Source organism: Heptranchias perlo, unplaced genomic scaffold (genome assembly GCF_035084215.1).
Source record: "Heptranchias perlo isolate sHepPer1 unplaced genomic scaffold, sHepPer1.hap1 HAP1_SCAFFOLD_275, whole genome shotgun sequence".
Taxonomy (NCBI): Eukaryota; Metazoa; Chordata; class Chondrichthyes; order Hexanchiformes; family Hexanchidae; genus Heptranchias; species Heptranchias perlo.
In genome coordinates, this window is record NW_027139287.1 from 69,514 (window position 1) to 83,888 (window position 14,375).

General features: G+C 45.4%; 4 non-coding genes across 4 annotated transcripts; all 4 read right to left on the reverse strand.

Moving 5' to 3' along the window:
• Window positions 1-2,618: 2,618 nt before the first annotated feature.
• Window positions 2,619-2,691, reverse strand: trnak-cuu (transfer RNA lysine (anticodon CUU)). Its single transcript has one exon. It is a non-coding gene; the product is annotated as a tRNA-Lys (tRNA).
• A 4,171-nt stretch (window positions 2,692-6,862) lies between these two features.
• Window positions 6,863-6,935, reverse strand: trnaf-gaa (transfer RNA phenylalanine (anticodon GAA)). Its single transcript has one exon. It is a non-coding gene; the product is annotated as a tRNA-Phe (tRNA).
• Window positions 6,936-9,034: 2,099 nt separating this feature from the next.
• Window positions 9,035-9,108, reverse strand: trnan-guu (transfer RNA asparagine (anticodon GUU)). Its single transcript has one exon. It is a non-coding gene; the product is annotated as a tRNA-Asn (tRNA).
• A 1,929-nt stretch (window positions 9,109-11,037) lies between these two features.
• Window positions 11,038-11,110, reverse strand: trnaf-gaa (transfer RNA phenylalanine (anticodon GAA)). The gene has a single exon. It is a non-coding gene; the product is annotated as a tRNA-Phe (tRNA).
• Between the last annotated feature and the right edge of the window lie 3,265 nt (window positions 11,111-14,375).

A 14,375-nucleotide genomic window follows, 5' to 3' on the forward strand; every position in this document is an offset into this window, starting at 1 on the left:
ACTTTGTAATTTTATGTTTTCATCCACACTGCTTACAATGCCAGCAATCTTTGTGTCATCGGCAAACTTAGATATGAGACTTTCTATGCCTTCATCTGAGTCGTTAAAAATATTGTGAATAATTGAGGCCCCAAGACAAATCCCCGCGGGTCACCACTAGTCACATCCTGCCAATGTAAGTACCTACCCATTCTCCCTACTCTCTGTCGCCTTTCGCTCAGCCAACTACCTAACCAAGTCCGTACTTTTCCCTCGATTCCATGGGCTTCTATCTTAGCTAACATTCTCTTATGTGGGACCTTATCAAATGACTTCTGGAAGTCCATATAAATAACATCCATTGACATTCCCCTGTCCACTACTTTAGTCACTTTTTCTGGAGGTCATCCACTTTGGATCAAAAAAGGATAGAACAGGGTACTTTCTAAATGGTGAGAAGCTAGGGACTGTGGAGGGTCAGAGAGATTTAGGGGTCCGTGTACAGAAATCACTTCAAACTAGTATAGGTAAAAAAAGACGATGATTGGGATGTTCGTAACGGCTGGTCAGCTTACTTGCTTAAAACACACCATAATGTTGGAATCGTGGGTTTGATTCCTGTATGGGCTGTTAAGGGGCTTTATTTTGGGTTTTCGGAACTTTTAAAACCCAAGCTTTACAAACAGATTCACAAACAAATTCACGGGGACAGTTTTATTGAAGAACATCCATTGTAACTTTACCCCTGGGCCGGAGAAACACGTCTTTCTTTTTATTTGTCTTTCTCCGGTTTGCAGAGAAACGTTTAACTCGCGGCCTGTTCCCATTAATGATCATCAGCAACAACAGACAGACAGAGCGGGTCTGACCGCCCCGAGATGTGGAAAAGTCATCAGTTTAGGACAAATGCATCAAATCAAATAGTCACCCGGCACCGAGAGAGACAAAACCAAGAGAAAAAGGCAGAAGGTAACAGAGAAATAAAAACCAAATACAGACGATATAAATATGTCCCATCCTTGATGTCTCTCAAATCCATCCCCAATCCTTCAGTGGTGGGAATAAAATTTCTCTGTCAATAAATGCGAGAATGGACCCAAAGAAGAAGAAACGAAATAACCAAAAACTGCCGAACTCGGGATTAAACCAAGGACCTTTAAATCTTCAGTCCAATGCAATTCCAACTGAGTATTTGGACCCCAGAGCAAATGCAACTTTGCGCCATTGTCTTCCAAGAAAATATCACCCCTCCGAAGCCCTGCTCCTCCTGTTCATTACCGCACTTCATAGATAAACATCGCACTCATATATACACACCAACAGTTCATATATAAACATCGCACTCATATATACACACCCACAGTTCATATATAAACATCACACTCATATATACACACCCACAGTTCATATATAAACATCACACTCATATATATACACCCACAGTTCATATATAAACATCGCACACATGTATACACACCCACAGTTCATATATAAACACCGCACTCATATATACACACCCACAGTTCATATATAAACATCGCAATCATATATACACACCCACAGTTCATATATAAACATCGCACTCATATATACACACCCACAGTTCATATATAAACATCGCACTCATATATACACACCCACAGTTTATGAAACAACAGCGCACTCATACTTACACTCCGAGTTTATAGGAGGGAGATTGGTTCCGACCGCGGCTTGGGCTCTCGGAGTGGGAGAGGCGGAAGCAGCATGGGCCGTACAAACTGTGGATCTCATTCTGAATACAAGCCGATGGATCATCCTGTGAACTTACATTGTACTTGGGTATGAGGAAGGGTAATGGGCTCTGAGAAGGGTTCCGGGAGTCTAATGGCTTCTTCGTGGCGATCCGGTGGGGCAAAGGGATCCCAGAGAGGGGAGGAGACTATTAGAGCGTATCAGAGAGTGTAAGGGGATCTTAGAGAGGCGAAGGGAGTGTCACAGGGTATCAGAGAGTGTAAGGGGATCTGAGAGAGGGGAAGGGAGTGTCAGAGGGTATCAGAGAGCGTAAGAGGATCTTAGAGAGGGGAAGGGAGTGTCAGAGGGTATCAGAGAGCGTAAGAGGGCTCAGAGAGGGGAAGGGAGTATCAGAGGGTATCAGACAGTGTAACGGGATCTCAGAGAAGGGAAGGGAGTGTCAGAGAGTATCAGAGAGTGTCAGAGGGCTCAGGGCGTATCAGTGGGTAAGGAGCATTTTGCGGGTATCAGAGAGTGTAAAGGGCGCTGACAAGGTTCAAAAAGGATAATGGACTCTCGGACCATATCGGAGAAGATAAGGAGCTCAGGGAGAATCAAATCAGGTAAGGGGGTCTCCGGAGGTATCAGAGAGGCGAATGGATCCAGAGTTGGCATCTTCTAAATCTTACATTTTGAAGGCATCAACACATTTAATAACAGCAAAAAATGAAGCCGGTTGAACCGATAATCTGTCCGTGTCCCATGTGGAGATAGAATCGGGAGGGACTGGATATTTTGCAACGCTCACGGTTTCCTTTCACACAGCTCAGTGTTGTGTCTGTGAATGTAACTGGATTTCATGAACTGGAGATAAGAGGTCGCACTTTGGACCTTTTATCACCCGGTTTGAGAAATAAAACACGAAACGCCCAGCGTGGGGCTCGAACCCACGACCCTGCGATTAAGAGTCTCATGCTTTACCGACTGAGCTAGCCAGGCCGCCTTCAACATCCTTTCCCATCCTATTATTGTAGAGAGGCAGCTGTTGATTTTGCTGCAGGGGTTCAGTTTGTCTGACAATCCCAGCGAAGCTCCTTCTGTACACTCGCTTTTCATTCTGGAGTCAGTCTGATGCCTTTTCCCCGTTCTCCAGCACCGCGCTGAGCAGGAGAGGAACATCGAGACAGGAGAAGGCCACTCAGCCCCTCTTCCTGCTGTCCCATTCAATTAGATCATGAGGTGGTCTGTAACTCAACTCGATTTCCCCGCATTGGAAACATATCCCTTGGGACCCGAACCGAAAAAAGATCTGTCAATATCAGTCTTGTAAATTTGAATTGAGCCTCAATCCACATCCTTTTGGCCGAGAGAGTTCCAGCTTTCGGCCGTATTTTGTTTGCGAAAGTGATTCCTGATTTCTCGCCTCATTAATAGAGCACTAATTTCAAGATTAAGCCCCCTCATTATGCATTCCGCCAACAGAGAGAGAGGAAAAAAGGCCGCCTTAAGTGGAGATTGAACAAAGGATCTGTGGATTTTAATTCTAACGCTACCCCATCTGAGCTATTTCTGTATTCTGTACATGCAATGTTTAATTTTTCTTTGAAAATCACATAAACGTAGATGCGATTTCCCTCTCGGTGAACAGAGTGCTTCGGAGTAATGAGAGCGAACAAACCGTGGATCTGATCCTTAACACAGACTGGTAGATCCACATGTGGAATTAAATCGCACTTGGGTAGCAGAGAGGTTAATGGCTCCTGAGAATGAACCAGGGAGTCTAAGGGTTTATTAGTGTGGATCCGGTGGGGCAACGGGATCCCAGAGGCTGTCAGGGAATCAAAGGGCTTCTCAGGGGTTATCAAGGGGTGTGAGGCTATGAGGTATCAAAGAGTTTACGGCACTCTCAGATGTTATCAGAGAGGGCAAGGGACTGCCAGATGTTATCAGAGAGGGCAAGGGACTGCCAGATGTTATCAGAGAGGGCAAGGGACTGCCAGATGTTATCAGGGAGAGTCAGGGTGTGTCAGTGGGTAAGGGGCCCTCCGAGCGTATCAGAAAATGGAAAGGGCACGGAGGAGGTATCAAGATAACAGAGAGGGAGAGAAAACGCTCCTGAAACCCGGGACTGAACCCTTTAGATCTTCAGTCTGACTGAGTTATTTTGGTGCTCTGGACATCCCGGAAATTCACTCGAAGGTCTGTTAGAATCGCAACAAAACTCTTCCCACAATCGCAGCCTCTAAACCTCCACCCAGGACTTTCAATGGTGCAACTTTGATGAACTTCTGCTACTTTTTAATTTGTTCTCAGCAGTAACTGTTCACATCCTTTATCTGGCCCATGACATGGCATCTAGAAGAAAATGTCGATTGCAGCTTCACTGAAGCGGGGGACGCTTTGCACTCGTGAAAAAATCATACGCGAAAGAGACGGTTTGATCGAGGTGACACCAGGCCAGAGCAAAGGCCAGTTAATGTTTGCCGAGTGGCGAGAGGGAGAATTTGGAACTTCTGTGCGGTTGCACTGTGACTTTCACAGATCTGCTTGGAGCGATATTCCCTTGAATTCATCACCTACAGGGACAATTTGATTCTCAGTTCCTGTTTTCTCCTGGTGCGCTTCTGAGATATAAAAAAATGAATGGATGCTATCAACCTGAACCTCGTCACGGACACGCTACAGACTCAAAGCTCAGCACAACTCCAATCTGTTTCAGTTGGAAATTGTTTCCCAGGGATGGACAGTAATGCGCTGTCTGAGGCTGCATTCGCTGCTTTCCGCCGGCAGCGGGTGATTGGAGAAAGCGGGGCCGGACAATGTCGCTGCTGTCACGGCCTCACTCACTCGGGGAGCTGGGGAACAGCGAAAAACTGATGGGTTTGATGCTGCGTCAAAAATGCGGCTTAGAATTGCTTTTGTTAACTGAGGCAGCGCTGCAGGATCCTTTAACGATCTGTCACAAATAAACTGAAACCTGTCGGAGGGTGAATAATATTTCACTTTAATCGTGAGCCCTCCTTTTGAACCTTGTCTGTCAAGAAGTATTTCGATCACCATCAAGCCATTCTCGGTTTTTTGGATATTGTTCAGATACCTGTTATCCAGCGACAGGTGGAATATCAGCCGCGCTCAGCTGGCAATGTTTCCGGTACATTTTTCTGTGAACAGAACACACATTCGAAACCTGGAAATGCGAAACAACGAATTTTAAGGTAAAAGCTCCCTATTGTCCCCGGGTGGGCTCGAACCACCAACCGTTACAGTTAATAACCAAACGCGCGAACCAATTGCACCACAGTGGCCATCTTGAACCATTAATTCACCGAGCAAACGTTTCAGCTTGCAGCGATTAATGTAACAACTGTCTGACCATCAGTTTACTTTTCCAAAATAAAGGGTGTGCAGTTTGCACGAGTGAAAATCGGTGCCGTCTTCTTTCTGAACATCAAACTCCCCTTGCCCCTAAATGCCTGTATGTTGGAAGACTCGGTCCCCCAGTCGGAGAGAGGATTGATTTTTCGAGCTGTGATTCACCATTCTCTATTCCAATATTGCAGAAAATGAGATGAGATGAAATGAGCAGGTCCAACGAGCAGGTCTGTGACACTTCACGGTGTCTACAAAGTTGTCTCTTGCACTGACAGTGAAGCGGACGGCAGTTTTCACTCTTAAACCAGGAACTATGATGTTAAGAAAGTATGTGGCCGAGAAAGACTTGATTTCAGCGCGGTGACACTGGGCCAGAGTAAAGTTCAGTTAATGTGATTGCCGAGTGGGGAGAGGGTGGATTTGGAACTCCTGTGCGGCTGCGCTGCACATTGTCCAGATCTGCTTGGAGCGATATTCACTTCAATTCATCACTTACAGGGACAGTTTGATTCGAAGTTTCTTTTATCTGGTGCTTGGTGAGATTTCAAAATTGAAAGCGGCCCGTGCTTACCCCAAACTCGTCACTTACACGCTGACAGATACAAGGCCGTCACACTCTTCACCAGTGAGATGAAAGCGGAGAGCGATTTCACGGTCGAATACAATGGCGAACAAAACTCAATCAAAGAAAGTGCAGGTCATTGAGGGGCCTTTAAAGTCCTGATTGTTTGAACTGAACTTCTTCCCAAAGCGTTTGAGAGTCACGTGGGGCGATTTGGGGACTTCTTTTCCCGCTTTGCAAAATCTTCAACCACAGTTCAAGATCAAAATTCGAGGGCAGAATGAGACGCCTTCCTGAAAATTGGGAACCAGAGAAGCAGATTTGAGAAAAAGCAGATGAAACATTCATTCCGGAACGATCCAGAATCCGATCAGCTCGAACAGCAACGGTTACCCGTGATTTGAACACTCAGCCTTCTGGTGGCGCAATAAATAATGTAGATAGAAGCAGGAAGTTGAAAAGTCGGAATTGATAAATTAAGTGAGTGGGCAAATATAGCTCAATGTGGGGGAGAGCGAGGTCATCCACTTTAAATCTACGATAAATCAGTGTATTTTCTAAATGGTGATAAACTAGGAACTGTGGAGGAGCAGAGAGATTTTTGGTCCATGTACAGAAACCGCTACCAACCAGCGCACAGGTACAAAAATTAATTAAAAAGCCGAATGTGCCATTCGGACAGCCGGTTAGTTCATTTGCATAGAGTTTACCGTAATATCATGATCACGGATTCGATTCTTGTAATTTACTTTATTTATTTCGGGTTTTTTAACTTTTAAATCGAAGCTTTACAAACAGGTCCACAGACAAATTCCCAGGGACAGTTTATTGAATAACATCCATTATAACTTTGCCCCTGGGCCGGAGAAACACGTCTTTCTTTTCATTTGTCTTTCTCCGGTTTGCAGGTAAATGTTTAACTCGCAGCCTGTTCCCATGAATGATCATCAGCAGCAACAGACAGACAGAGCGGGCCTGACCGCCCCGAGATGTGGAAAAGGCATCAGTTCAGGACAAATGCATCAAATCAAATAGTCACCCGGCACCGAGAGACAAAACCAAGAGAAAAAGGCAGAAGGTAACAGAGAAATAAAAACCAAATACAGACGATATAAATATTTCCCATCCTTGATGTCTCTCTATTCCATCCCCAATCCTTCAGTGGCGGGGATCAAATTTCACTGTCAATAAATGCGAGAATCGAAGCGAGGAAGAAGAAACGAAACAATGAAAAACTGCCGAAACTCGGGATTGAACCAAGGACCTTTAGATCTTCAGTCTAACGCTCTCCCAACTGAGCTATTTCGGCCCCATATCAAAAAGTTCCTTTATTTCATTGTCTTGGAACAAAATATAACCCCAGGTGGAATTGCCCCTCCTGTTCATTCCTCAATTCATATAAAAACATCGCACTCATGGAGATACACCCACGGTTCATATATAAACATCACACTCATCGATACACTCCCACAGGTCACCTATAAATATCGCACACAGATATACAAACCCACAGTTGGTTTCTAAAAATCGCTGTCATACATAAACTCACAAAGTTTATAAAACAACAGCGCACTCATAGATCCACACCCAGTTTGTAGGAGGAAGATCGGTACCGACCGCCAATGGAGCTCTCGGAGTGGGAGAGGCGGAAGCAACAGCGACCGAACAAACTCTGGATCTCATCCTTAACACAGACCGGTCGATCCACCTGTGAAGTTACACCGCACTTTGTTCGCAGGGATGGTAACGGGTTCTGAGAACGCATCAGGGCGTCTAATGGCTTCTTAGTGGCGATGCTTTGGGACAAGGGCATCTCAGAGAGGGGAAGGGACAGTCAGAGGGCATCAGAGAGTGTAACGGGGCTCAGAGAGGGGAAGGGGCAGTCAGAGGGTATCAGAGAGTGTAACGGGGCTCAGAGAGGGGAAGGGGCAGTCAGAGGGTATCAGAGAGTATATTGAGATCTCGCACAGGGGAAGGACTGCCAGAGGGTATCAGAGAGTGTAAGGACGCTCAGGGCGTATCAGTGAGTGAGGGGCACTCAGCGGGTATCAGAGGGTGTAAAGGGCACTGACAAGGTTCAAAGAGGATAATGGACTCTCTGAGGGTATCAGAGAAGATAAGGAGCTCAGGGAGAATCAAAGAGGGTCAGGTGGGCTCAGGAGGTATCAGAGAGGCGAATGGATCCAGAGTTGGCGTCTTCTAAATATTACACTTCCTAACCATCAACATTTTTAATAACAGCAAAAATGAAGCCTATTGAAATGGTATCTGCCGTGTCCCATGTGGAGGGAATGAGAAGATAGAATCGGGAGGGACTGGATATTTGGCAACGCTCACGGTTTCCTTTCACACAGCTCAGGGTTGTGTCTGTTTATATAACTGGATTTCATGAACTGGAGATAAGAGGTTGCACTTTGAACCTTTCATCACCCACTGTGAAAAATAGAACACAAAACGCCCAATGTGTGGTTTAAACCCACGACCCTGAGATTAGGAATCTCGTGCTTTACCGACTGAGCGAGCCGGGCCAGCGGCAGGGCTCCTTCCCATCCTATTATTGCAGAGAGGCGGGTGGTGACGTTGCTGTCGGGGTTCAGTTTGTCCGACAATCCCAAGGTGGCTGAATCTGAACACCCGCTTTTCATCTGGAGTTAGTCTGATGCCTCTTACCAGTCGTCCAGCCCCGCACTGAGCAGGAGAGGAACATCGGGACAGGAGAAGACCATTCAGCCCCTCGAATCTGCTGTCCCATTCAATTAGATCATGAGGTGATCAGCAATTCATCTCTGTTTCCCCGCCTTGGACTCATATCCCTTGGTAACCGAAACGGAAAAAGATCGATCAATATCAGACTTGATAATTTGAATTGAGCCTCAATCCACATCCTTTGGGATGAGAGAGTTCCAGCTTTCGGCCGTATTTTGTTTGCTGAAGTGATTCCTGATTTCTGCCTGATTGGTCCAGCTCCAATTTCATTTTTGATTCGGCCAACAGACAGAGAGAGAGAAAAAGGCCGCCTTAACCGGAGATAGTTCCTTTAACGATCGCTCACAAATCAACTGAAACCAGTCGGAATGTGAATACCATTTTACTTTACCAATATAAAGGGAGTGTCATTCATTGTGAAAATAGTCTGATGTCGCTCACTGCAGAAATATCCATGTCAGAGTGAACGAGCTCGCCTGCAACCTTCGAACTTTGTCTGTCAGAAGTATTCCGATTTCCTTCAAACCAATCTCGGTTTTTTTGGATATTTTTCAGATGCCTGTTCTCCAACCGCAGAATAAATGGTGGAAAATCAGACGCACTCAGCTGGCAATGTTGACGGTACATTTTCTGGCAGACGAGACACACATTCGAACCCAAGAAATGCGAGACAATGAATGTTCAGGTAAAAGGTTCCTCAAGCGTCCCCGGGTGGGTTCGAACCACCAACCTTTCAGTTAACAGCCGAACGCGCTAACCAATTGCGCCACAGAGACAGAACTTGCAGCTGCTCAAGGACGAATTCACCGAGCAAAAACTTCAGGTTACCGCGCTCAATGTAACAGCTGCCTTCCAATCAGTTTACTTTTCTAAAATAAAGGGTGTGCCGCTTGTACGAGTGAAAATCTGTGCTGTATTATTTCTGAATATTAAACTCACCTTGCCATTAAACACCTGTATGTTGAAAGACTCGGTTCCCTCGTGGTCGAGAGGATTGATTTTTCGAGCTGTGATTCTCCATTCTATATTCCAGTAATATTCAGGTTTGCTGAAAATGAGATGAGATGAAATGAGCAGGTCCAACGAGCAGCTCTGTGACACCACACGGTGTCTACAAAGTTGTCTCTTGCACTTACAGTGAAGCGGACGGCAGTTTTCACTATTAAACCAGTAACTATGATGTTGAGGAAAAATGTGGCCGAGAAATACTTGATTTCAGCGCGGTGACACTGGGTCAGAGTAAAGTTCAGTTAATGCGATTGCCGAGTGGGGAGAGGGTGGATTTGGAACTCCTGTGCGGCTGCGCTGCGCATTGTCCAGATCTGCTTGGAGCGATATTCACTTCAATTCATCACTGACAGGGACAGTTTGATTCTAAGTTTCTTTTCCCCGGTGCTTGGTGAGATTTTAAAAATAAAGGCGACCCGTGCTCACCCCAAACTCGTCACTTACACGCTGACAGATACAAGGCCGTCACACTCTTCACCAGTGAGATGAAAGCGGAGAGCGATTTCACGGTCGAATACAATGGCGAACAAAACTCATTCAATGAAAGTGCAGGTCATTGAGGTGCCTATAAAATTCCTGATTGTTTTCAGTGAACCTCTTCGCAAAGCGTTTCAGATTCAGGTGGAGTGATTTGGGTTAATCTTTTCCCTCTTTGCAAAAGTTTCAACCGCAGGTCAAGATCAAAAGTCGAGGGCAGAATGAGACGCCTTCCTGAAATTTGGGAACGAGGGAAGCAGACTTCAGAGCAAGGTTCTGTTTATTGAGAAAAAGCAGATAAAACATTCATTCCGGAACGATCCAGAATCCGATCAGCTCCAAAAGCAACTGTTACCCCGTGATTTGAACACTCAGCCTTCTGTTGGCGGAATAAATAATGTGGATAGAAGCAGGGAGTTGAAAATTGGGAATTGATAATTTAAGTGAGTGGGCAAAACTGCGGCAAATAGAGTTCAATGTCGGGGAGAGCGAGGTCATCCACATTAAACCTCAGAAAGATAAATCAGAGTATTTTCTAAATGGTGAGAAGCTCGGAACTGTGGAGGAGCAGAGAGATTTTGCGGTCCATGTACAGAAACCGCTCCCAACCAGCGCACAGGAACAAAAATTAATTAAACAGCCGAATGTGCTGTTAGTCCGGCCGGTTAACTCATTTGCATCGAGTTTACCGTAATATCACGATCACGGACTCGATTCTTGTAATTTACTTTATTTATTTCGGGTTTTTGTAACTTTTAAAATCGAAGCTTTACAAACAGGTCCACAGACAAATTCACGGGGACAGTTTATTGAATAACATCCATTGTAACTTTGCCCCTGGGGCCGGAGAAACACGTCTTTCTTTTTATTTGTCTTTCTCCGGTTTGCAGGGAAACGTTTAACTCACGGCCTGTTCCCATTAATGATCATCAGCAGCAACAGACAGACAGAGCGGGACTGACCGCCCCGAGATGGGGAAAAGGCATCAAATTGGAACAAATGTATCAAATCAAATAGTCACCCGGCACCGAGAGAGACAAAACCAAGAGAAAAAGGCAGAAGGTAACAGAGAAATAAAAGCCAAATACAGACGATATAAATATTTCCCATCCTTGATGTCTCTCTATTCAATCCCCAATCCTTCAGTGGCCGGTATCAAATTTCACTGTAAATAAATGTGAGAATCGAAGCGAGGAAGAAGAAACTAAACAACCAAAAACTGCCGAAACTCGGAATTGAACCGAGGACCTTTAGATCTTCAGTCTAACGCTCTCCCAACTGAGCTATTTCAGCTCCACATCCAATGTTTACTTTGTGTCATTGTCGTGGAAGAAAATATAACCCCAGGAGGAATTGCCCCTCCTGTTCATTCCGCAATTCATATAAATACTTCGCACTCATATATACACACCCACAGTTCATATAAAAACATCGCACTCATATATACACACCCACAGTTCATATAAAAACATCGCACTCATATATACACACCCACAGTTCATATAAAAACATCGCACTCATATATGCACACCCACAGTTCATATATAAACATCGCACTCATATATACACACCCACAGTTCATATATAAACATCGCACTCATATATACACACCCACAGTTCATATATAAACATCGCACTCATATATACACACCCACAGTTCATATATAAACATCGCACTCATATATACACACCCACAGTTCATATATAAACATCGCACTCATATATACACACCCACAGTTCATATATAAACATCGCACTCATATATACACACCCACAGTTCATATATAAACATCACACTCATATATACACACCCACAGTTCATATATAAACATCACACTCATATATACACACCCACAGTTCATATATAAACATCGCACTCATATATACACACCCACAGTTCATATATAAACATCACACTCATATATACACACCCACAGTTCATATATAAACATCACACTCATATATACACACCCACAGTTCATATATAAACATCGCACTCATATATACACACCCACAGTTCATATATAAACAGCACTGTCATACATAAACTCCCAAGGTTTATAAATCAGCAGCGCACTCATAGATCCACACCCAGTTTATAAGAGGAAGATCAGTACCGACCGCCGATAGAGCTCTCAGAGTGGGAGAGGCGGAAGCAACAGCGACCGAACAAACTCTGGATCTCATCCTTAACACAGACCGGTAGATCCACCTGTGAAGTTACACCGCACTTTGATAGCAGGGACGGTAACGGGTTCTGAGAAGGCATCAGGGCGTCTAATGGCTTCTTAGTGGCGATGCATTGGGACAAGGGCATCTCAGAGAGGGGAAGGGGCAGTCAGAGGGCATCAGAGAGTGCAACGGGGCTCAGAGAGTGGAAGGGGCAGTCAGAGGGTATCAGAGAGTGTAACGGGGCTCAGAGAGGGGTAGGGGCAGTCAGAGGGTATCAGAGAGTATATTGAGATCTCGCACAGGGGAAGGACTGCCAGAGGGTATCAGAGAGTGTATGGACGCTCAGAGAGGGGAAGGGGCAGTCAGAGGGTATCAGAGAGAGTAACGGGGCTCAGAGAGGGGTAGGGGCAGTCAGAGGGTATCAGAGAGTATATTGAGATCTCGCACAGGGGAAGGACTGCCAGAGGGTATCAGAGAGTGTATGGACGCTCAGAGAGGGGAAGGGCAGTCAGAGGGTATCAGAGAGTGTAACGACGCTCAGAGAGGGCAAGGGGCAATCAGTGGGTATCAGAGAGTATATTGAGGTCTCACAGAGGGGAAGGACTGCCAGAGGGTATCAGAGAGTGTATGGACGCTTAGGGCGTATCAGTGGGTGAGGGGCACTCAGCGGGTATCAGAGAGTGTAAAGGGCAATGACAAGGTTCAAAGAGGATAATGGACTCTCTGAGGGTATCAGAGAAGATAAGGAGCTCAGCGAGAATCAAAGAGGGTCAGGTGGGCTCAGGAGGTATCAGAGAGGCGAATGGATCCAGAGTTGGCATCTTCTAAATATTACACTTCCTAACCATCAACATTTTTAATAACAGCAAAAATGAAGCCTATTGAAACGGTATCTGCCGTGTCCCATGTGGAGGGAATAAGAAGATAGAATCGGGAGGGACTGGATATTTGCCAACGCTCACGGTTTCCTTTCACACAGCTCAGGGTTGTGTCTGTTTACATAACTGGATTTCTTGAACTGGAGATAAGAGGTTGCACTTTGAACCTTTCATCACCCACTGTGAAAAATAGACCACAAAACGCCCAATGTGTGGTTTAAACCCACGACCTTGAGATTAGGAATTTCGTGCTTTACCGACTGAGCGAGCCGGGCCAGCGGCAGGGCTCCTTCCCATCCGATTATTGCAGAGAGGCGGGTGGTGACGTTGCTGTCGGGGTTCAGTTTGTCGGACAATCCCAAGGTGGCTGAACCTGAACACCCGCTTTTCTATTCTGGAGTCAGTCTGATGCCTCTCACCAGTCGTCCAGCCCCGCGCTGAGCAGTATAGGAACATCGGGACAGGAGAAGACCATTCAGCCCCTCGAACCTGCTGTCCCATTCAATTAGATCATGAGGTGATCTGTAACTCATATCCCTTGGTAACCGAACCGGAAAAAGATCGATCAATATCTGATTTGAAAATTTGAATTGAGCCTCAATCCACATCCTTTGGGATGAGAGAGTTCCAGCTTTCGGCCGTATTTCGTTTGCTGAAGTGATTCCTGATTTCTTGCCTGATTGGTCCAGCTCCAATTTCATTTTGGATTCGGCCAACGGAGAGAGAGAGAAAAAGGCCGCCTTAACCGGAGATTGATCCTTTAACGATCTCTCACAAATCAACTGACAACTGTGGGAATGTGACGACCATTTTACTTTTCCAAAATAAAGGGAGTGTCATTCAATGTGGAAACATTCTGGTGTGGCTCACTGCAGAAATATCCATGTCAGATGAACGAAAGCTCGCCTGCAACCTTCGAACCTTGTCTATCAAGAAGTCTTCCGATTGCCTTCAAGCCAATCTCTTTTTTTCCCGATATTTTTCAGATGCCTGTTATCCGACCGCAGATTAAATGGTGGAAAATCAGACGCACTCAGCTGGCAATTTCTGCTACATTTTCTTGGAGACAAGACCCTGGAATTGTGAGACAATTAATGTTAAGGTAAAAGGTACTCTTGCGTCCTGGGGTGGGCTCAAACCACAAAGACTTTCAGTGAACAGCTGAACGCGCTAACCAATTGCGCGACAGGGACAAAACGTTAAATCTGCTGAAGGACTAATTCACTGAGCTAAAACTTCAGGTGGCCGCGCTCAATATAACAGCTGTCTGACAATCAGTTTACTTTTCCACCAGTGAAAATCAGTGCTGTATTATTTCTGAACATGAAGCTCACCTTACCATTAAACACCTGTATGTTGGAAGACTCGGTCCCCTCGTGGTCGAGAGGATTGATTTTTTGAGCTGTGATTCTCCATTCTATATTCCAGTAATATTCAGGTTTGCTGCAAATGAGATGAGATGAAATGAGCAGGTCCAATGAGCAGGTCTGTGACACTACACGGTGTCT